Raw genomic sequence first — 22,852 nt, forward strand, 5'->3', positions numbered from 1 at the left:
ATGACAAAATCTTCAAGCTCTAAGTAAACTTATTCCAGCTGCACTTCATCCCAGCGAAATGAGATCCAGCTGTGTGTGTGTGTGTGTGTGTGTGTCAAGAGGAGGGGGGAAGGGAGCTCAGAAAGGATAATCCGATTGAACCCAGCAATCGGCTCCCCGTAGGCCGCAGGCTCCAAACTACGACTGAAGAATTTGTATTCATGAAGACAAAAGGTGTCCAAAACACTTCCCAGCCAACATCTGAAGGTGGTCAGCATTTGGGGTGACATGGGTGGCACAGCGCTGGGGTGGGGGGGGGGGGGGGGGGGTGAGGAGCAAGGTGGTGAGGCCAAGAGAGACTTTAATTCCCGGCACGGTGGCGCAGTGGTTAGCGCTGCTGCCTCACAGCTCCAAGGATCTGGGTTCAATTCCGGCCTTGGGTCTCTGTCTGTGTGGAGTTTGCACATTCTCCCCGTGTCAGGTTAGGTGGATTGGCCATCGTAAATTGCCCCTTACTGTCCAAAGATGTGTAGGTTAGGTGGTTTGACCATGCTAAATTGCCCCTTACTGTCCAAAGATTTGCAGTTTAGGTGGATTGGCCATGTTAAATTGCCCCTTACTGTCCAAAGATGTGCAGGTTAGGTGGTTTGACCATGCTAAATTGCCCCTTACTGTCCAAAGATTTGCAGTTTAGGTGGATTGGCCATGTTAAATTGCCCCTTAGTGTCCAAAGATGTGCAGGTTAGGTGGATTGACCATGCTAAATTGCCCCTTAGTGTCCAAAGATGTGCAGGTTAGGGTGGATTAGCCATGCTAAATTGCCCCTTAGGGTCCAAAGATGTGCAGGTTAGGTGGATTGGCCATCGTAAGTTGCCCCTTACTGTCCAAAGATGTGTAGGTTAGGTGGTTTGACCATGCTAAATTGCCCCTTACTGTCCAAAGATGTGTAGGTTAGGTGGTTTGACCATGCTAAATTGCCCCTTAGTGTCCAAAGATGTGCAGATTAGGTGGATTAGCCATGCTAAATTGCCCATTAGTGTCCAAAGAAGTGTCGGTTAGGTGGATTGGCCATGCTAAATTGCCCCTTAGTGTCCAGAGATGTGCAGGTTAGGTGGATTGGCCATGCTAAATTGCCCCTTAGTGTCCAAAGATGTGCTGGTTAGGTGGATTGGCCATGCCAAATTGTCCCTTAGTGACCAAAGACTGTAGGTTAATCCCAGCTGCAGGCAAGAATGGTGAATTCTGGACATCATCTCATCCAAAAAGTTTATTTATTTATTTATGTATGCCACAAGTGGGCTTACGTTAACACTGCAACGAACTTACTATGAAAATCGCCACACTCCAGCGCCTGTTCAGGTGCACTGAGGGAGATTTTAGCACGGTCAATGCACCTAACCAGCACGACTTTGGACACTAAGGGACAATTTAGCATGGCCAATCCACCTCACCTACACATCTTTGGATTTATGGGGCAATTTGGCATGGCCAATCTACCTAACCTACACATCTTTGGACACTAAGGGGCAATTTCTCATGGCCAATCCACTTGCCCATCTTCGGACTGTGGAAGGAAACCGGAGTGTCTGAAGGAAACCCACGAAGATATGGGGCGAACGGGCAGACTCCACACAGACAGTGACCCGTGGCCGGAATCGAACCCTGGTCCCTGGCGCAGTGAGGCAGCAGTGCTAACCACTGTGCCAAGGTGCCAGGTGATAAAATCTCTCTGGGCCTCACCATGTCACCCACTCCAGCCCCCTGACGTATCATGCAATCCTCACATGCCGTTGTTCAACAGAACGGCTCAGAGCAGAAAGTGAGCGAGACTCCCCGCTTTAAATAATTTCAAGATAAAACCGTTAATAAAGGAGGATTACAATATCCCAGGGAAAAAAAAACCTCCCACTGAGGCCAGACAGAGTGTCAACGCCATTTGAAAATATGAAGGGGGGTTGACAAAATGATTTTCCCTTGCTGGAAAATGCTGAACTTACATTTTCTCAACACTCAGAGCTGTAACGGGATATGTACAGTCTGACTGTAAAAAAATGCTGGCCTGGGATTCGAGAGAGACTGGGCGCAAGAAAAGACAAAAATCACTGCTAGCGCCTGGACTCAGCCAGGTCTTAGCTGCTTGAAGACATTTGCAGACTATCTGAGGCAAGCAGTCACCAGGGTAAGTAAGGAATGGAAAAACCAGAAGGTATATAAACTTCACATTCAGCACAGAACACTTAGAACTACCGCAGTGCCACATATTTATTTAGGTCCTGCCCTGGTCCCTCCACGCTATAGTTAAGAAAGCCCACCAACGTCTCCAAAGCAATACTTCAGAATCCTCCTCTGGGACCCATTGGGAAACAGTCTGTAAAAGATTGGAAACATGGATCCTCCAACAATAAGAAACATAGAAGATAGGAACAGGAGGAGGCCATTCGGCCCTTCGAGCCTGTTCCGCCATTCATCACGATCGTCCAATTCAATAGCCTAATCCTGCTTTCTCCCCATAACCTTTGATCCCATTCGCCCCCAAGAATTATTTACACACTGACAGAACATATAACAAAGAACAAAGAACAATACAGCACAGGAACAGGCCCTTCGGCCCTCCAAGCCCGCGCCGCTCCCTGGTCCAAACTAGACCATTCTTTTGTATCCCTCCATTCCCACTCCGTTCATGTGGCTATCTAGATAAGTCTTAAACCTTCCCAGTGTGTCCGCCTCCACCACCTTGCCCGGCAGCGCATTCCAAGCCCCCACCACCCTCTGTGTAAAATACGTCCTTCTGATATCCGTGTTAAACCTCCCCGCCCTCACCTTGAACCTATGACCCCTCGTGAACGTCACCACCAGCCTGGGAAAAAGCTTCCCACCGTTCACCCTATCTATGCCTTTCATAATTTTATACACCTCTATTAGGTCACCCCTCATCCTCCGTCTTTCCAGTGAGAACAACCCCAGTTTACCCAATCTCTCCTCATAACTAAGCCCTTCCATACCAGGCAACATCCTGGTAAACCTCCTCTGCACTCTCTCTAAAGCCTCCACGTCCTTCTGGTAGTGTGGCGACCAGAACTGGGCGCAGTATTCCAAATGCGGCCGAACCAACGTTCTATACAACTGCAACATCAGACCCCAACTTTTATACTCTATGCCCTGTCCTATAAAGGCAAGCATGCCATATGCCTTATTCACTACCTTCTCCACCTGTGACGTCACCTTCAAGGATCTGTGAACTTGCACACCCAGGTCCTCTGCGTATCTACACCCTTTATGGTTCTGCCATTTATCGTATAGCTCCCCCCTACGTTAGTTCTACCACTTCGCATTTATCTGGATTGAACTCCATCTGCCATTTCTTTGCCCAAATTTCCAGCCTATCTATATCCTTCTGTAGCCTCTGACAATGTTCCTCACTATCTGCAAGTCCAGCCATTTTCGTGTCGTCCGCAAACTTACTGATCACCCCAGTTACACCTTCTTCCAGATCGTTTATATAAATCACAAACAGCAGAGGTCCCAATACAGAGCCCTGCAGAACACCACTAGTCACAGGCATCCAGCCGGAAAAAGACCCTTCCACTACCACCCTCTGTCTTCTGTGACCAAGCCAGTTCTCCACCCATCTAGCCACCTCCCCCTTTATCCCATGAGATCCAACCTTTTGCACCAACCTACCATGAGGGACTTTGTCAAACGCTTTACTAAAGTCCATATAGACGACATCCACGGCCCTTCCCTCGTCAACCATTCTAGTCACTTCTTCAAAAAACTCCACCAGGTTAGTGAGGCATGACCTCCCTCTCACAAAACCATGCTGACTATCGTTAATGAGTTTATTCCTTTCTAAATGCGCATACATCCTATCTCTAAGAATCCTCTCCAACAACTTCCCTACCACGGACGTCAAGCTCACCGACCTATAATTTCCCGGGTTATCCTTCCTACCCTTCTTAAATAACGGGACCACATTAGCTATCCTCCAATCCCCTGGGACCTCACCTGTGTCCAGTGACGAGACAAAGATTTGCGTCAGAGGCCCAGCGATTTCATCTCTCGTCTCCTTGAGCAGCCTTGGATAGATTCCATCAGGCCCTGGGGATTTGTCAGTCTTTATATTCCCTAAAAAACCTAACACTTCCTCCCTTGTAATGGAGATTTTCTCTAACGAGTCAACACTCCCCTCCGAGACACTCCCAGTCAACACATCCCTCTCCTTTGTGAATACCGATGAAAAGTATTCATTTAGGATCTCCCCTACTTCTTTGGGCTCTAAGCATAATTCCCCACTTTTGTCCCTGAGAGGTCCGATTGTTTCCCTGACAACCCTTTTGTTCCTAACGTATGAATAAAATGCCTTGGGATTCTCCTTAATCCTGTCTGCCAAGGACATTTCGTGACCCCTTTTTGCCCTTCTAATTCCTCGTTTGAGTTCTTTCCTACTTTCTTTGTATTCCTCCAGAGCTCCCTCCGTTTTTAGCTGCCTGGACCTAACGTACGCCTCTCTTTTCTTTTTGACCAATCCCTCAATTTCCCTGGTTATCCACGGTTCTCGAATCCTACCCTTCCTATCCTTCTTTTTTACAGGCACATGCCTATCCTGCAGCCCTAACAACTGTTCCTTAAAAGACTCCCACATGCCAGATGTGGATTTACGCTCAAACAGCCTCTCCCAACCAACAGCTGCCAATTTCTGCCTAATCCCACTAAAGTTAGCCTTCCCCCAATCCAGCACCTTACCCTTGGGACACCACTCATCCTTTTCCATCGCTATCCTAAAGCTAACAGAATTGTGGTCACTATTTGCCACATGTTCCCCTACTGAAAGTTTGAAGACCTGATCGGGCTCATTCCCCAGTACTAGGTCCAGTATAGCCCCCTCTCTAGTCAGGCTATCTACATATTGTCCCAAAGAACCTTCCTGTACGCATTTTACAAATTCCTCCCCATTCAGACTCCCAGCCCTACGCGATTTCCAGTCTATACCAGGGAAATTGAAGTCTCCCACTACAACAACCCTATTTTTCCTTTTTTATGCACAGGTCCATTGTCAAGTTTGCTGATGGCAACACTGTAGTGGGTCGGATCTCAAACAATGACGAGACGGAGTACAGGAAAGAGATAGTGAATCTGGTGAAAGGTTGCAACGACATTAATCTCTCCCTCAATCTCAGTAAAACGAAAGAGATAGTCATCAACTTCAGGAAGCGTAGAGGAGGACATGCCCCTGTCTACAGCAACGGGGATGAAGTGGAAATGGTGGAGAGCTTCAGGTTTCTAAGTGTCCAGATCATTAAGAACCTGTCCTGGTCCCCCCACGCCAAAGCTATAGTTAAGAAAGCCCACCAACACCTTTGCTTTCTCAGGAGGCTAAGGAAATTTGACATGTCCGCTATGACTCGTGCCAATTTTTATAGATGCACCACCGAAAGCATCCTTTCCGGGTGTATCACAGCTTCGTATGGCTCCTGCTCTGACCAAGACCACAAGAAACTACAAAGGGTCGTGAACGAAGCCCAGTCCATCACGCAAACCAGCCTCCCATCCATTGACACTGTCTACACTTTCTGCTACCTCAGGCCAGCATAATCAAGGACCCCACGCACCCCGGACATTCTCTCTTCCATCTTCTTACATTGGGAAAAAGATGCAAAAGTCAGGGGTTATGTACCAACCGACTCAAGAACAGCTTCTTCCCTGCTGCTGTCAGACTTTTGAATGTATCTACCTAATATCCTGAACTTCCTAACTCACAGACCACAATCAGTCAGGCTAAGCAACACTTCCTCCACGATCATCCTCAACACCGGTGCCCCACAAGGCTGTGTTCTCAGCCCCCTACTATACTCCTTATACACCTATGACTGTGTGGCCACACTCCCCTCCAATTCGATTTTCAAGTTTGTTGACAACACCACCGGAGTGGGTCGGATCTCAAACAATGATGAGACAGAGTACAGGAATGAAATAGAGAATCTGGTGAACTGGTGCAGCAACAATAATCTCTCCCTCAATGTCAACAAAATGAAGGAGATTGTCATCGACTTCAGGAAGTGTAGTGGAGAACATGCCCCTGTCTACATCAACGGGGACGAAGAAGAAAGGGTCGAGAGCTTCATGTTTTTAGGTGTTCAGATCACCAACGACTTGTCCTGGTCCCCCCATGCCAACACTATAGTTAAGAAAGCCCCACCAACGCCTCTACTTTCTCAGAAGACTAAGGAAATTTGGCATGTCCGCTACGACTCTCACCAACTTTTACAGATGCACCATAGAAAGCATTTTTTCTGGTTGTATCACAGCTTGGTATGGCTCCTGCTCTGCCCAAGATTTCAATAAACTACAAAAGGTTGTGAACGAAACCCAGTCCATCACGCAAACCAGCCTCCCATCCATTGACTCTGTCTACACTTCCCGCTGCCTCGACAAAGCAGCCAGCATAATTAAGGACCCCTCGCACCCCGGACATACTCTCTTCCACTTTGTTCCGTCGGGAAAAATTTACAAAAGTCAGGTCATGTACCAACCGACTCAAGAACAGCTTCTTCCCTGCTGCTGTCAGACATTTGAATGGACCTACCTCGCATTAAGTTGATCTTTCTCTACACCCTAGCTATGACTGTAACACTATATTTTGCAGTCTTGCCTTTCCTTCTCCCCTATGTACTCTATTATGCTTAGAACCCAAGGGAATAGGGGAGATCCTAAATGAATACTTTGCATCGGTATTCACGAAGGAGAGGGGCGTGTTAACCGGGAGTGTCTCGGAGGGAGGTGTTGACCCGTTAGAGAAAATCTCCATTACAAGAGAGGAAGTGTTAGGTTTTTTAGGGAACATTAAAACTGACAAAGCTCCAGGGCCTGATGGCATCTATCCTCGACTGCTCAGGGAGACGAGAGGTGAAATTGCTGGGCCTCTGACGGAAATCTTTGTCGCTTCTTTGGACACGGGTGAGGTCCCTGAGGATTGGAGGATAGCGAATGTGGTCCCGTTGTTTAAGAAGGGTAGCAGGGATAACCCAGGAAATTATAGGCCGGTGAGCTTGACGTCCGTGGTAGGGAAGTTGTTGGAGAGGATTCTTAGAGACAGGATGTATGTGCATTTAGAACGGAACAATCTCATTAGTGACAGACAGCATGGTTTTGTAAGAGGGAGGTCGTGCCTTACAAATTTGGTGGAGTTTTTTGAGGAAGTGACAAAAACGGTTGATGAAGGAAGGGCCGTGGATGTCGTCTATATGGATTTCAGTAAGGCATTTGACAAAGTCCCACATGGCAGGTTGGTTAAGAAGGTTAAGGCTCATGGGATACAAGGAGAAGTGGCGAGATGGGTGGAGAACTGGCTTGGCCATAGGAGACAGAGGGTAGTGGTCGAAGGGTCTTTTTCCGGCTGGAGGTCTGTGACCAGTGGTGTTCCGCAGGGCTCTGTACTGGGACCTCTGCTATTTGTGATATATATAAATGATTTGGAAGAAGGTGTAACTGGTGTAATCAGCAAGTTTGCGGATGACACAAAGATGGCTGGAATTGCGGATAGCGAAGAGCATTGTCGGGCAATACAGCAGGATATCGATAGGCTGGAAAATTGGGCTGAGAGGTGGCAGATGGAGTTTAATCCGGATAAATGCGAAGTGATGCATTTTGGAAGAAATAATGTAGGGAGGAGTTATACAATAAATGGCAGAGTCATCAGGAGTATAGAAACACAGAGGGACCTAGGTGTGCAAGTCCACAAATCCTTGAAGGTGGCAACACAGGTGGAGAAGGTGGTGAAGAAGGCATATGGTATGCTTGCCTTTATAGGACGGGGTATAGAGTATAAAAGCTGGAGTCTGATGATGCAGCTGTATAGAACGCTGGTTAGGCCGCATTTGGAGTACTGCGTCCAGTTCTGGTCGCCGCACTACCAGAAGGACGGGGAGGCATTGGAGAGAGTGCAGAGAAGGTTTACCAGGATGTTGCCTGGTATGGAGGGTCTTAGCTATGAGGAGAGATTGGGTAGACTGGGGTTGTTCTCCTTGGAAAGACGGAGAATGAGGGGAGATCTAATAGAGGTGTACAAGATTATGAAGGGGATAGATAGGGTGAACAGTGGGAAGCTTTTTCCCAGGTCGGAGGTGACGATCACGAGGGGTCACGGGCTCAAGCTGAGAGGGGCGAAGTATAACTCAGACATCAGAGGGACGTTTTTTACACAGAGGGTGGTGGGGGCCTGGAATGCGCTGCCAAGTAGGGTGGTGGAGGCAGGCACGCTGACATCGTTTAAGACTTACCTGGATAGTCACATGAGCAGCCTGGGAATGGAGGGATACAAACGATTGGTCTAGTTGGACCAAGGAGTGGCACAGGCTTGGAGGGCCGAAGGGCCTGTTTCCTGTGCTGTACTGTTCTTTGTTCTTTGTTCTAAACCATGGCCACGCTGAATTGCCCCTTAGTGTCCAAAGATGAGCAGGTTAGGTGGATTGGCCATGCTAAATTGCCCCTTAGTTTCCAAAGATGTGTTGGTTAGGTGGACTGGTCATGCTAAATTGCCCCTTCGTGTCCAAAGATGGGCAGTTTTTGTGGATTGGCCATGCTAAATTGCCTCTTCATGTCGGGGGGCGGCACAGTGGCAAGGAGGCGGCACGGTGGCACAGTGGTTAGCACTGCTGTCTCACAGCGCCAGGGACCCAGGTTCGATTCCCGGCCTCAGGTCACTCTATGTGGAGTCTGTACGTTTTCCCCGTGTCTGCATGAGATTCCTCTGGGTGCCCCGGTTTCCTCCCAGAGTCCAAAAATGTGCGGGTTAGGTTGATTGGCCATGCTAAATTGACCCTAGTGTCAGGTGATTAGCAGGGTAAATATGTGGGGTTACAGGCATAGGGTCTGGGTGGGATTGTGGTCGGTGCAAACTCAATGGGCCAAATGGCTTCTTTCTGCACTGTAAGGATTCTATGATTCTATGTGTCTCAAGATGTGTAGGTGGATTAGTCATGGTAAATGCACGGGTCTACAGGGATAGAGTGGGCTCTTTCGGAGAGTTGGTGCAGACCTGATGGGCTGAATGGCCTCCATCTGCCCTGTAGAGATTCTATGATTTCTATTCTATCCCCAGGTGAACCTTTTGAGCACCGTTATGTATGGCCATAGGAAGGCAAGTGTGTTGTTTTTTTGCATATTGAAGTAATTCAGGGGTGGGAAAAAGTATGTACAATGTCCACAGGTTAGATCCAGATCTAATTGACTGGGGGGGAGCTGTGGGGAACAGAGGAACAGAAGTGGCGACGGATTGGCTGATGCACACCCCAAAATATTCTTTGCACTCCAGATGGGACGTTCCTGTCCGGAGCTAGTATTTGCGAGTTCCCAGGGCTGTTTTGTGAGTTTCCCCTTTGCTTTCGAAGTTCTTGAGTTCTCCGGTTTTTCTGGTGGCCAAATTTTACCGCCGCTCCCGCCATGGGAACCGGAGCAGGCGAGGGGGGCGGACAATGGGAAGGTCCGTCGATCTCGGGCGGGATTTTACGGTTTCGGGACGAGCGCGGCCGTAAAGTCCCGCCCGTTGTCCCCTCACTGTACACACATGAGCTTGATCTTCGGCCCATTAACTGTGAATTTCACCGACAATTTTCTAAGCCTCTCTTCACAATCTCCGCAATGAAACTTTGAAACTTGTGCGTCTTAGCGGGTAGCTGGTGCAGTGGTGAACCTTCACACTTTTCATACAGCCAGTGAATATAGCGTCTGAGCAAGATTCCATAAATAACTGCCAGAACTTAAGCGCTGGAATTTGACCAGGTTCGGCGAGGGAGGCAGGGAAAGGTCCGTCGATCTCGGGTGGGATTTTACGGTTTCGGGATGAGCGAGGCCGTGAAATCTTTGGACACTAAGGGGCAATTTAGCATGGCCAATCCACCTAACCAGCACATCTTTGGACCCTAAGGGGTAATTTAGCACGGCCAATCCAACTAACCTGCACATCTTTGGACTGTGGGAGGAAACCGGAGCACCCAGAGCAAACCCACGCAGACACGGGGAGAACATGCAAACTCCACACACACACAGTCACCCGAGGCCAGAATCGAACCGGAGTCCCTGGCGCTGTGAGGCAGCAGCGCTAACCACCGCGCTGCTTATGCCACTCATTCTAGAACGTCCAAAAAGGGGGGAACCCTCCGCTCTACGTCGATCCCCTTTAGTGTCTTCTAAGAGCTCACTGGGGCAGTGGAGCCCCTCCGGGTGAGAGGACAGTACACCAGCGGCATTTGAGGGGTTAAAATATTTGCGGCTGTCAGCTGGAGAAAGTGCTGAGCTGGAGATACTGGGTAGAAGACTCTCTCTCTCTCTCTCTCTCTGCTTCTCCCATTGTCCAGTGAGGGCACATGAAAGGCAACAGGAGCCAGGGAACATTCGCTGTAAAGCCCCATCGTTAGGAAGCTTTCGAACCACGGAAGGGAAGCACATGATTGAAAATGGAAAAAAAAACTCCACATCTTCTTACCTTTGATGGAGCAGAGGAGCTTTAGCATACGTGTACCCACATATGGTTCCAATCACATACCCGGAAGGAAACTAAGATCATTAGGCACACACAGACTGTTGAGAACACAGAGCGTATGGTAACAATCTGTCTCCAGTTAATCAGTCGTTAACTCCTGGAGAACGTTGCTGTTTGATAACTAGGATCCTAGAATACACTCATAGATTCCCTGCAAGGAAGCCATTCGGCCCAACGAGTCTATATCACTATAGATGGTTAGGTTATTCCCTATCAGGGAAAATCATAGAATCGCTACAGTGCAGAAGGAGGCCATTCAGCCCATCACGTCTGTACCAACAACAATCCCATCCCAGTCCTTTTCCCCACAACCTCACACATTTACCCTGCTGATCCCTCTAACCTACACATCATTAGACACTAATGGGCAATCAACCTAACCTACACATCTTTGGACACTAAGGGGCAATTTAGCATGGCTAATCCATCTAACCTACACATCTTTGGACAACAAGGGGCAATTTAGCATGGCCAATCCACCTAACCTGCACATCTTTGGACAATAAGGGGCAATTTAGCATGGCCAATCCACCTAACCTGCACATCTTTAAACAATAAGGGGCAATTTAGCATGGCCAATCCACCTAACCTACACATCTTTGGAAAATAAGGGGCAATTTAGCATGGCCAATCCACCTAACCTGCACATCTTTGGACTGTGGGAGGAAACCAGAGCACCCAGAGGAAGGCCATGCAGACACGAGGGAGAATGTGCAGACTCCACACAGACAGTGACCCACGCCAGAAATTGAACCCGGGTCCCTGGCACTGTGAGGCAAAAGTGCCAACCACTGTGCCACCATGGAGTTGGGTGTCGATCCAATGTTCAACATGTTGACTCAATGCAGAACAACAATTTTTATTTAAGTAGCGCTCTACGTGTCGTGCTGCAGCCCAGGGATTTCAAAATTTAGCCCATAAGAGCAGATAACCGTACTGGGCAAAGTCATAGAGACATACAGCACGGAAACAGGCCCTTCGGCCCAACTCATCCATGCTGACCTGGTTTCCTAAACTGACTCATCCCATTTGCCTGTATTTGGCCCATATCCCACTCAAGGATAGGCGGCACGATGTACAGGTCAGATGGATTAGCCATGCTAAATTGCCCCTTAGTGTCCAAAGATGTGTAGGTTAGGTGGATTGGCCATGCTAAATTGCCCCTTAGTGTCCAAAGATGTGTAGGTTAGGTGGATTGGCCATGCTAAATTGCCCCTTAGTGTCCAAAGATGCCCAGGTTAGATGGATTAGCCATGCTAAATTGCCCCTTAGTGTCCCAAGATGTGAAGGTTAGGTGGATTGGCCATGCTAAATTCCCCTTAGTGTCCAAAGATGTGTAGGTTAGGTGGATTGGCCATGCTAAATTGCCCCTTAGTGTCCAAAGATTTGCAGGTTAGATGGATTGGCCATGCTAAATTGCCCCTTAGTATCCAAAGATGTGTAGATTAGGTGGATTGACCATGCTAAATTGCCCCTTAGTGTCCCAAGATGTGAGGGTTAGGTGGATTGACCATGCTAAATGTGCTACTGGGATATGGCGGTGGACTGGGCCTTGGTAGGGTGCTGTTTTGGACAGTCCATTCAGACCCATTGGGCTGAATGGCCTCCTTCTACACCTTAGATATTCTATGATGATTCTATGATTTCGTTTGCTCCCGTTGCCTCTAGTTGTACACCACATTATCCTGCATGAGTGAGAGAGAGTGTCAGAGAATATAGTGCAAGGTGTTTGGTTGAGGTAGCAGATGTGGGCGGCACGGTAGCACAGTGGTTAGCACTGCTGCTTCACAGCTCCAGGGACCTGGGTTCGATTCCCGGCTTGGGTCACTGTCTGTGTGAAGTTTGCACATTCTCCTCGTGTCTGCGTGGGTTTCCTCCGGGTGCTCCGGTTTCCTCCCACAGTCCAAAGATGTGCGGGTTAGGTTGATTGGCCATGCTAAAAAATTGCCCCTTAGTGTCCTGAGATGCGTAGATTAGAGGGATTAGCGGGTAAAATATTTAAGGATATGGGGGTAGGGCCTGGGTGGGATTGTGGTCGGTGCAGACTCGATGGGCCGAATGGCCTCTTTCTGTACTGTAGGGATTCTATGATTCTATGTGATGGGAGTGGATTCATCACACATTGCTCGCTCTGTTTTCTGGGTTGTCCATTTTAGCACTCGCAATGCTTAATTCCACCTTGGAACTTAATATTCTTCAATGCAGGAGGACAGAGTAATGCAAAGAAAGGGGGTGGTTTAGCTATTCACTTGCTGGCTTTATCCCATGCGTATACATCCCATTCCTTTGAGTATAATTCAGGCTGAGATATAGATTTTTGATCACTAAGGGAATCAAGGGTTATGGAGAAAGAGTAGGAAAGTGGGCGTTAGGAATGCCTGATCAGCCATGATCTATTGAATGGTGGAGCAAGCTCGAGGGGCCGAATGGCCTCCTCCTGTTCCTATTCCTTATGGCCTTTTATTTGCGTGCAGAATTAAGGCAAAATGATTCCATCATCACCCAAGAAAGACTACCGGAGAAGGTCAGAGAATTGGAATTCTGCGGCAAGTAACTCACTTCCTGACTCCCCAAAAGCCTGTCCACCATCTACAAGGACAAGTCAGGAGTGCGATGGAATGCTCCCCACTTGCCTGGATGGGTGCAGCTCCAACAACACTCAAGAAGCTCGACACCATCCAGGACAAAGTAACCCTGCTTGATTGGCACCTCATCCACAAACATTCACTCCCTCCACCACCGACGCACAGTGGCAGCCGTGTGTACCATCTACAAGATGCACTGCAAGGTTCATTCTACAGCACCTTCCAAACCCACAACCTCGACCGCCTAGATGGACAAGGGCAGCAATAGCATCACTACCCCTAAGTTCCCCTCCAAGTCCCACACCATCCTGGCTCAGAAATATATTATTATTCCATCATTGTTGTTGGGTCACATGCTTGTATCGAGACCTTGTATCGATGGACTGCAGCCATTTTGTTTTATTCATTTTATGGTACATGGGTGTCGCTGGCGAGACCAGCATTTATTGCCCACCCCTAGTTGCCCCTTGAGAAGGTGGTGGTGAGCTGCCTTCTTGAATCGCTGCAGTCCACGTGCTGTGGGTTGACCCACAATGCCATTAGGGAGGGAATTCCAGGATTTTGATCCAGTGACTGCGAAGGCATGACCGATATACCCCAAGTCAGGATGGTGAGTGGCTTGGAGGGGAACTTGCTGGTGGTGGTGTTCCCATGTACCTGCTGCCCTTGTCCTTCTAGATGGAAGTGGTCGTGGGTTTGGAAGGTGCTGTCTAAGGATCTTTGGTAAATTGCTGCAGTGCATCTTGTAGATAGTATACACCGGGCAGCACGGTGGCACAGTGGTTAGCACTGCTGCCTCACAGCGCCAGGGACCCGGGTTCGATTCCCAGCTTGGGTCACCGTCTGTGTGGAATTTGCATGTTCTCTGCGTGGGTTTCCTCCGCGTTCTCCGGTTTCCTCCCACAGTCCGAAAGACGTGCTGGTTAGGTGCATTGTCCGTGCTAAATTCTCCCTCACTGTAACCCGAACAGGCGCCGGAGTGTGGCGACTAGGGAGTTTTCACAGTAACTTCATTGCAGTGTTAATGTAAGCTGACTTGTGACACGAATAAGTAAATTTAATAACTGCTACTGAGCGTCTGTGGTGGAGGGAATGGATGTTTGTAAATGTGGTGCCAATCGAGCGGGGCTGCTTTACCCTGGATGGTGTCGAACTTCTTGAGTGTTGTTGGAGTTGCACCCATCCTTGAGAAGGCAGTGATGACCCCAAAAGAGAAAATGCTGGAAAATCTCAGCAGGTCTGGCAGCATCTGTAAGGATAGAAAAGAGCTGATGTTTCAAGTCCGGATGACCCTTTGTCAAAGCTAAAAGCCATAGAAAGTGGGAGATATTTATACTGCCGGGGGAAGGAATGAAAGATGCTAACATGAAGAGAGAAATGGAAAGCAGTGAAGGATATTATTAAACTAGAAAGAGTGCAGAAAAGATTTACGAGGATGCTACCGGGACTTGATGGATTGAGTTATAAGGAGAGGCTGGATAGACTGGGACTTTTTTCCCTGGCGTGTAGGGGACTTAGAGGTGAACTTATAGAGGTCTATAAAATAATGAGGGGCACAGATCAGCTAGGTAGTCAATATCTTTTCCCAAAGGTAGGGGAGTCTAAAGCTCGAGGGCATAGGTTTAAGGTGAGAGGGGAGAGATACAAAAGGGTCCAGAGGAGCAATTCTTTCACACCAAGGGTGGTGAGTGTCTGGAACAAGCTGCCAGAGGCAGTAGTAGAGGCGTGATGCGCGTTATCACACACGAGGCTTGATGCTCAGGAAATAAAGGCTTTTATTTGCTGTAACAAGGCAGCTACTAATTATATACATGATCCCAGATTGAGGGGTCCCAGACAGAGCAGAGACCTTTATACCTCTCCCAGGAGGCGGAGCCCGACTGGGATGTACCACAATACTATAATACAAAGGTGTAACAACTCCACCCTAACCCCAACAGCAACAAGTAGAACAACCCATCCCTAACCCCAACAGCAACATATATACATACTTGTGGTATTGGCCAGACCCTGGCTCAGTACTATCTAGTGGGAACCAACGATGGTTCACCACAAGGCGGGTACAATTTTGTCTTTTAAAATACATTTAGACAGTTACATGGGCAAGATGGGTATAGAGGGATATGGGCCAAATGCGGGCAATTGGGACTAGCTTAGTGGTTTAAAAAAAAGGGCGGCATGGACAAGTTGGGCCGAAGGGCCTGTTTCCATGCTGTATACCTCTATGACTCTGTGGATGGGGTGGGGGGGGAGAGACATACGGAAATCCTGTCAGAGAGAAAACCAGTTCTTCTTCAGGGTAGGCATTCCTGGAAGGGAAGTGGCAGTGAGTTAAACACTGGATAAAAGCAAATTACTGCGGATGCTGGAATCTGAAACCAAAAGAGAAAATGCTGGAAAATCTCAGCAGGTCTGGCAGCATCTGTGAGGAGAGAAAAGAGCTGACGTTTCGAGTCCAGATGACCCTTTGTCAAAGCTAAAAAGCCTAGAAAGTGGGAGATATTTATAAGGCAGTGGTGAGCTGCCTTCTTGAAGCGCTGCTGGCCCTGGGGTTTGGGTGCACCCACAGGTCAAGAAAGACCATCTTCTCAAGGGCAATGGTGGAAGTTGGTTCAAATTCCATACAAGAGTCAAAATAAAGATAAACTCGCACCTGTGTGAGCGAGAGACAGTATCTGGGAGTGATGACAAACCTGGAGCCTGAAGGAAGTGGGAGGTTTTTTATCGGGAATAATGGATAGCAGGACATCACTTCAAACTGAGAGGTTTGGCTGGTTTATATATAGTTCAACAGAAGAGCTGACTGTGGGAACCAACTGGTTTATATTTAGTATATCTGGGAGCAAGTCATGAGTTGGAATCAAATCAAGGGTTTCAAATGCATTATATATATATATATAATAATGGATACAAGGAAGTGATGTCACAGGCTAGAATCTAACCAACATGGTATGATATCATAGTTACTGGACTAACAATTCAGAAACTCGGTCTAATAATCCAGAGACTTATTCAAATCCCACCACAGCATAGAATCATGGATACCCTACAGTGCAGAAGAGGCCATTCAGCCCATCGAATCTGCACCGACTCTCTGACAGAGCATCTTACCCAGGCCCCCTCCCCATCCTATCCCTGTAACCCCACACATTTACCATGGCCAATCCACCTAACCCGCACATCTTGGGACACTCAGGGGCAATTTAGCACGGCCAATCCACCTAACCTACACATCTTGGGACATTCAGGGGCAATTTAGCATGGCCAATCCACCTAACCTACACATCTTGGGACATTCAGGGGGAATTTAGCATGGCCAATCCACCTAACCTACACATCTTGGGACATTCAGGGGCAATTTAGCATGGCCAATCCACCTAACCTACACATCTTGGGACATTCAGGGGCAATTTAGCATGGCCAATCCACCTAACCTGCACATGTTTGGACACTAAGGGGCAATCTAGTATGGCCAATCTACCTAACCCGCACATCTTTGGACACTAAGGGGCAATTTAGCATGGCCAATCCACCTAACCTGCACATCTTTGGACACTAAGGGGCAATCTAGTATGGCCAATCTACCTAACCCGCACATCTTTGGACACTAAGGGGCAATTTAGCATGGCCAATCCACCTAACCTGCACATCTTTGGACAGTAAGGGGCAATTTAGCATGGCCAATCCACCTAACCTGCACATCTTTGGAGACTGAAGGGCAATTTAGCATGGCTAATCCTCCTAACCTACACATCTTTGGACAGTAAGGGGCAATTTAGCATGGCCAATCCACCTAAGCTACACATCTTTGGACACTAAGGGGCAATTTAGCATGGCCAATCCACCTAACCTGCACACCTTTGGACACTAAAAGGCCAATCCACCTAACCTGCACATCTTTGGACTGTGGGAGGAAACCAGAGCACCCGGAGGAAACCCAAGCTGACACGGGGGAGAACGTGCAGACTCCACACAGACAGTGACCCAAACCGTGAATTGAACCCAGGTCTCTGGCGCTGTGAGGCAGCAGTGCTGACCACTGTGCCACCGTGCCGCCCAGCTGAAGGAATTCAGTGAATTAACTAAATCTGGAATGGGAAGCTAGTCTCAGTCATGGTGACCATGACAATTACTGGACTGTCGTTAAAAAAAACATTTGGTTCACTCGTGTCCTTTCAGGGAGAGTGTGGTATCTTGTAAAAACTGGCGAGTAGCAAATAGATCAACAAATGGTTAGCACGGTGGTTAGCACTGCTACCTCACAGCGCCAGGGACCCGGGTTCAATTCCCGGCCTCGGGTCACTGTCTGTGTGGAGTCTGCACGTTCTCCCCGTGTCTGCGTGGGTTTCCTCCGGGTGCTCCGGTTTCCTCCCACAGTCCAAAAGACGTGCTGGTTAGGGTACATTGGCCGTGCTAAATTCTCCCTCAGTGTACCCGAATAGGTGCCAGAGTGTGGCGACTGGGGGATTTTCACAGTAACTTCATTGCAGTGTTAATGTAAGCCTACTTGTGACACTAATAAATCAACTTAACTTAAATGGTTTATTAAGGTAAGTAACCATGAACTGGGAGAGAGATGAAGTCTATTGTAGTCCATAGCCAGAATTGTACCGGCATGCCGGCTCGAGGCTCGTAACATCGCGCCCAAGGCCAACGGAGAATGCCGTTCTGCGAGCGTCGCCCACCCCGATTCCGGGGCAGGAGTGCCGGTAAAATCAGGGCCCACAGCTCCAAACTGACAAGGCACAACCCGCGCTCAGCCCGATTGGCCAAGCAGGTCACATGACCTGCTGTGACCCCGCCCCTTCAAGGGGCACTGCAGGAACTCTGTCGTCCTGACCCTGTCTGGCCTACATTTGACTCCAAAGCCACAGCAATGTGGTTGACTCTCAACTGCCCTCTGAAATGGCCTAGCAAGCCAACCATTCAAGGGCAGTTAGGGATTGGCACAAAATGCTGCCTTTGATGCCCAGATGGTGAAATTTAAATTCAATAAAAAAATACCTGGAATTAAGAATGACCCACTGTCGATTGTCGGAAAAACCCATCTGGTTCACTAATGTCCTTTAGGGAAGGAAATCTGCCGTCCTTACCCAATCTGGCCTACATGTGACTCCAGAGCCACTGCAATGTGGTAGATCCTTAACTGCCCCTCTGAAATGGGCCTCGCCAGCCACTCGGTTGTACCAGTGAGACGGCTCACCACCTCCTTCTTAAGAAAGGGCAATTCAGGATGGGCATTGAATGCTGTCCTCGCCAGCGACGCCCGCATCCCATGACTAAATTTTTCGGGATTGTTTCGGATGGTTGATACAACTAACCTTGTGTTATCCGACACTCTACCATCCGGAACTCTCGTACAACTGGAAATTTCTGACCTTCCGGGAATGGGAATCGTCACTTTTCCAACTGGAAACAAAGTTATCCGGAAACCTGACCCGAACCCTCTTAATTTATCATAGAATCTTACAGTGCTGAAGGAGGCCATTCGGCCCATCGAGTCTGCATCCACCACAATCCCACCCAGGCCCTATTCTGGTAACTCTATGCATTCACCCTCGCTAGTCCCCCTGACACTAAGGGGCAATTTAGCAATCTAGCCCACACACCTTTGGACCAATACTTTCATTTATCTTTTAACGTGGTGCTGTTGAAGATTGGGAGTAAAAAGAATTGTTCTTTAGTTACTGAGTACTTGCATATTAGTTCAGGCTACAAGTCTTGCATTGTATCGTACTGGTAAGTGGAGATTTCCATTAAATGGCACCAGCGATGTATACAAATAACAAAGATTTTTTTTTTGTTTATATCCAATTCAATCCAATCCAAAGTCCAATTCAAAATCTCAACAAGTGAGACATTCCCGATCCAAGCTGACAAGACAGGCTGGCCACTTCCTTTCTTGGACTTGATCTCCATGATCCAAGCTGATTCGAGCAGCCATTGCACCTCCTCCAAGCCTTGATCTCATAAGAACATAGCAACTAGGAGCAGGAGTAGGCCATCTGGCCCCTCGAGCCTGCTCCGCTGATCTTTTCGTGGACTCAGCTCCACTTACCCGCCCGCTCACCATAACCATTAATTCCTTTACTGTTCAAAAATCTATCTATCCTTGCCTTAAAAACATTCAATGAGGTAGCCTCAACTGCTTCACTGGGCAGGGAATTCCACAGACTCACCACCCTTTGTGTGAAGAAGTTCCTTCTCAACCTAGTCCTAAATCTGCTCCCCCTTATTTTGAGGCCATGCCCCCTAGTTCTAGTTTCACCTGCCAGTGGGAACAACTTCCCTGCTTCTATCTTATCTATTCCCTTCATAATTTTATATGTTTCTATAAGATCTCCCCTTATTCTTCTGAATTCCAATGAGTATAGCCCCAGTCTACTCAGTCTCTCCTCATAAACCAACCCTCTCAACTCCGGAATCAACCTAGTGAATCTCGTCTGCACCCCCTCCAGTGCCAGTATATCCTTTCTCTTGTGATGGAGACCAAAACTGTACACAGTACTCCAGGTGTGGCCTCACCAGCACCTTATACAGTTGCAACGTAACCTTGCTGTTTTAAAATTCCATCCCTCTAGCAATGAAGGACAAGAGTCCATTTGCCTTCTTAATTACCTGCTGCACCTGCAAACCAACTCCTTGAGATTCTTGCACAAGGACACCAGGTCCCTCTGCACAGCAGCATGCTACAATTTTTTACCATTTACATCTCATTTGCATCTTAGCCTAAAGGCCTAGACGCCGCTTTAAAAAATTGCTTCAAATGAAGCCTCAGTGTAACCTCATGACTTCGACCAAGTGCAAGATGCCAGAACTATACTTGATCTTAGCCAAAAGGCCGAGAAGCGAATAACAAAGATTTTACTGTATTTGAAATAATAGACCACCTGGAGGTGAGATGGAGTTGGTGGAACCTAATCGAGAGGCCAAGAATTGAAATGGCTGTTCTCAACGCTACTGGAGTAACTCTGAAGATTCTTGTTTGTCAATCAAACGTCATCCAATTGGGTAAGGAATCATTTCGCTTTGGCCTAGGAAGGCAGTACGTCGCAAGGATGGATGCGTTGGCCGACTATTGGCTGGAGTGTCGGGATAAGTCATGTGCCAAACCCTCCAGGAATTCATTTAATCACAGTTGGTGACCCGACAGACCCTACAGCAATATGGTTGATTTTTAAGTGCCCTCTGAAATAGCCTGTGAAGCCGCCCAGTTTGAGGGCAATTAGGGATGGGCAACAAATGTTGGCCTCGCCAGCGATGCCCACACACTGTGACAGATCAAAGAAAAAGCGTGAGGCACGAGGGTGATGGGTGACAGGAACTTGATGTGAGTTAGGATACGGAGGGCATGGGTGAGCTCACATTTGTGTAGGTCTCTTCAGCATTGCAGCACTCCCTCAGAATTGACCTAGATCAGTGTGCTCGCCCCAGAGGGCGAGACTTGAAGGGCGGCACGGTGGCACAGTGGTTAGCACTGCTGCCTCACAGCGCCAGGGACCCAGGTTCGATTCCGGCCTCGGGTCACTGTCTGTGTGGAGTCTGCATGTTCTCCCCGTGTCTGCATGGGTTTCCTCCAGGTGCTCCGGTTTCGTGCCACAGTCTAAAGATGCATGGGTTAGGTGGATTGGCCATGCTAAATTGCCCCTTAGTGCTGGGGGATTAGCAAGGGTAAATGCATGGGGTTATGGGGATAGGGCCTGGGTGGAATTGCGGTCGGTGGTCTTTAGGGTCCAAAGATGTGCAGGTTAGGTGGATTGGCCATGCTAAATTTACCCTTGTCTCCAGGGGATTAGCAAGGTAAATGTGTGGGGTTGTGGGAATAGGGTCTGGGTGGGATTGTGGTCAGTGGTCTTTAGAGTCCAAAGATGTGCAGGTTAGGTGGATTGGCCATGCTAAATTGACCCATGTGTCAAGGGGATTAGCAGGGTAAATACATGTGGCTACGGGAATAGGGCTTGGACGGGATTGTGGTTGGTACAGACTCGATGGGCCGAATGGTTTCCTTCTAGACTGTATTCTATGAGAGAATGGTACCAATGAGCCATGATACTGAGGGCAGGAACTGGTTATGTTCAAATCGCCACTCATCCAATTCCTGAGAGAGCTGCAATGCTCAAATCGCCACTTTTCCAATTCGCGAGAGTGTCGCATTGTGGAGATTGGCTGTTTCATTCGACTATTTAACAACACTGTATATACTTCAAGAATAATTTATGGCGGTGTCTTCTAATTTTACATGGCCGTAATTAGGTTAACACAGGTTTGCACAGCTGGAACCCTCAATAAGGAAGCCAATTCCTTCCTGGCTGGTGTTATCCCCAGATGTAAGTGTGAGACTATAACATTTCTCTCCTATGAGATAATTACTCAAGGAGTTATATAAACCCATATAGCGGCCGACTGCTGCTGAATCAACAGTTCCACGTTCGCGTCTTTCGCTGAGAAAGCCAGTGCCTTTTTCCCCGAGATGCGTGGGGTATTGCAACTGAGGGGAGGACATCCCACTTCATTGCAGGTGCATTGTGAAGTGAATGCCATTGATGTTCAAGGCGAGGGTGTCACAAGTCCCAGAAGGGAAACCTGGAACGCCGGTTCTTAACTGTTTTTATGATTTGCTAAAAAGGTGAGGAAAGAAGATGAAACCTGATGAGGAAAGGGTGTCAGCCTTGTGAGTTATTCAATTCACAAAACGTTTATTAAAGTTTAAAACACACATCAAGAAAGACAACAATTGTTGTTCAAAGCAGGAGGTGCCCTGCTAACTATAATAATGGTCACCCAAACGGTGTGCTCAAGTTACCCCGCAATCCCAATCCATCGGCTTTCCCAAACTCTGAGAGTACACCGTCCCCAAAACAACAAGGTTTTGACTTTAGGGGCAGAATGATCCCGTCCCACCCACCACGGGATCAGAGAGGGCAGGACGGAAAATTCGGCGGGCCATGCAAAGGTCCAATGATCTCGGGTAGGAATTTCTGGTCCTGGGGTTGGCAGGGTTGGAAAATCCCATCCCATGAGTCCAAATCCAGCAAATAATTACCACACAGGACCTGTTGCTTTCTCTTGAAGAGCCTTTGTTCTAGTTTTAGAGTGGAAATAGTGACCCAGGCAGACTTCTTCTGCTTCCGTTTCTGCAGGACTGTCTGGTTTCTCTGCTTTGCAACTGGGGGTAGATGTGATCCAGGTCCCTCGACTGCTGGTCTCCACTTTGCTCCAGTCTTACACCCTGCTGTGAGGTGAATCTGTACCTCGCAAGTCCTCAGCGCAGCTAAATCCCAATCCGTTTCTTTTTTTTATCCGATGCTTTGCTTCCCATTTCAATTCCTAATGGTTTGGCCCAAGGCGCGTGGCAAAGAGTCATAGAATCACAGAATCCCTACAGTGCAGAAGGAGGCCATTCGGCCCATCAAGTCTGCACCGACCACAGAAGCCCTCCCGACCCGCGCCTGTTTGTGGTTCAAAGTGGGAGGTGCCCTGCCATCGTTGCCCAGGGGCAGTGGTCCAAAGCCCTCCTGAAAAGGGCCCTCAGGCCTTGTGTGTGAGAAACCAGGGAGCTGCAAATAGCAAACTGAACCTTAGGTATTTCCTTTATACTGACCCTGCCCGCGCTCAATGGAGGAGAGATCCATAGAATCACTACAGTGCGGAAGGAGGCCATTTGGCCCATCGAGCCTGCACCGACAACAATCCCACCTAGGCCCTATCCCCGTAACCCTGCACATTTACTCTGCTAATCCCTGTAACCTAC

The sequence above is a fragment of the Mustelus asterias genome, chromosome 21 (assembly GCF_964213995.1).
Source record: "Mustelus asterias chromosome 21, sMusAst1.hap1.1, whole genome shotgun sequence".
Lineage (NCBI taxonomy): Eukaryota > Metazoa > Chordata > Chondrichthyes > Carcharhiniformes > Triakidae > Mustelus > Mustelus asterias.